This window comes from Protopterus annectens, chromosome 14.part0 (assembly GCF_019279795.1).
Source record: "Protopterus annectens isolate FY-2018-M chromosome 14.part0, PAN1.0, whole genome shotgun sequence".
Lineage (NCBI taxonomy): Eukaryota > Metazoa > Chordata > Ceratodontiformes > Protopteridae > Protopterus > Protopterus annectens.
The window spans coordinates 825,557,929-825,560,241 of record NC_056748.1 but is presented as its reverse complement, the minus strand read 5'-3'; positions in this window follow the sequence as shown (position 1 = coordinate 825,560,241).

Sequence of the window (2,313 nt, the reverse complement as noted above, 5' to 3'; positions counted from 1 at the left end):
CTGAACTTATCTGCTAGGATGTTGGCAATATCAGTTGGTTCTGTATATTTAGTGCCATTGTGCTGTAACTCAGAGCAGATCTGAGTGTTCCCATTTAGATTCTTGACATAGCTATAGAATGCTTTGTGGTTGTCTTTAGAGTCAGTGGCAATTTTATTTTCGTAACTAGCTTTGGAGGATTTTATGAGAGATCTCAGCTTCTTACTGAGGTTGACCAGGGAGTTCCTCCAGTCATGGGATTTTACTCTTTTTTGCAACAGTTTCTTTCTTCTGTTGTAGAGTTTATTTATGGCAGAGGACCACCAGATTGGCTTCCTTTTTTTGGAGGATAACATCTTGGTTCTATTAGGGATAGCATGATACATGCACTCGTGTAAGTGCATTTGTGTAGGATTCGGCAGTCATACCTCTATTGTCCGTCTGCATGGGTGTCTTGAAGTTTGCCACTTCTGTCTTAAGAAGTGTGAAGCTGGCTTTGGAGAAGTTTTTTACGATGGTTTCCCTAATTGGGGCTGGGGGTGGGATGTGGATGTCTAGGCTGATTAGCTTGTGGTTGGATCTGACCAACGAGGAATTGACCTCTGGTGTGGAACACCGGTTTCCCATGTTGGTAATGACCAGGTCTAGGATAATGCTGTCCGTGGTGGGGGTGTGAATAAGTTGATCCAAGGCGTTGGAATTTATGGATTCTAGAAAACATTGAGCAAAAGAGTTGGTACATGAGTAGGTTTCCCAGTTAATGTTGGGGTAGTTGAAGTCGCCCATTATTAGGGTGTTGGGTTGTACCCTAATACTTTCCAGTGTATCAAAAAATGAGGAGTGTGAATCCTGGGGCATGGTGGGGGGTCTGTAGCAAGCTACAATTTAGATTGCGGTCTTGTCCATAGTTAGTCGCACTTGGATAATCTCAGATGCATTATGCTGTGCAACTAGCCTGGAGATGTGAATATCCTTAATGAATATGGACACGCGTCCACCTTTAGTGCTTCTTTCTGGGTTAGGTGGCCGAAAGGTGTGGTATGAATTGAAGCCTGGTAATGCAGGGGTGCTCTCTGGAGCTTTGAACCAGGTCTCTGTCACTGCACAGATGTCAATGTTCTCCATTTTAAGGAGTCCCTCGAGTGAGTGCATTTTGAGGTTTAGACTTCTAGCATTGAGTAGCATTACCCTCAGATTTTGTTTGCTTGTACCTGTTATGGTGGTGAATTTTTCATTTGAACCTTGCCTAAAAAAGGCACTATAGGGGTGGCAAGAGCCTTAGCCAGTATCCGGAATCCTAAGGGCGACAGGTGCAGGCCATCACTGGCAAAGCATCGTGGACTGTCAATCATGTCGTCCCAGGCAGACAAATACTGGATCCCCTTAGAATGACACCAGAAGCTTAGCCAATTGTTGAAGTCAATCATTTTGTCCTTGTACTGTGGTATCATTCTGGGTGATGGCAAGATGCTACTCAGGGTTAGGGTCATACCTGCCTGGGATACAAGATCGGAGAGCTCCTCCATGTCTCTTTTCATGTAGTCCAGGGAGGTACATCTCAGGTCATTCACACCAACATGGACAATGACAATGACAGTGTCATATTTGTACTTATTGTGGAGTGACCTGAGTGTATGCGTTATATGGTGGATCCTGGCACCTGACAGGCAGCTGACAGTAACTTTCTCCTTGTTTAGTCTAGTGAGTGGATATATATATATATATATATATATATATATATATATATATATATATATATATATATGGATCTAGGTCATTTGGTCGACAACTCATATGACTAACACTCATTTGGTCGCCCCCCCACACCCCCCCAACTATATATAACAACTCCACGGTCACACAACAGTGGGGAGGGGGGGGCAAATCTCAGGTTTTTGCCTTGAATACTTTTTGTCAGCCAAATGTGCTGTCGACCAAATGAGTGTCAGTCATATGAGTTGTCGACCAAATGACCTAGACCCATATATATATATATATATATATATATATATATATATATATATGGATCCCCTTCATATTGTCCCATTACCAAAACATCAAGTTACATAATATCAAGACCAGAATAGCATAAGTTTGATAATATTGAACTGTTATAATAACAAAACTTGTAACATCAAAATACGTACTGCGCATGTTAGGCAGTACACAGACGCCTTGGTTGGAGATTGCGTTAGACTCATAACAGAAACTTGTCCATTTAAACTCAAGATTAAATGGAACAACTGTATGTTTTTCAATATTTTTGAATGGAGATCACAGTGCAGTGGGGATCAGGAAACTTACCCTTTTCCCCACTGTAATGCAATCTCAGAG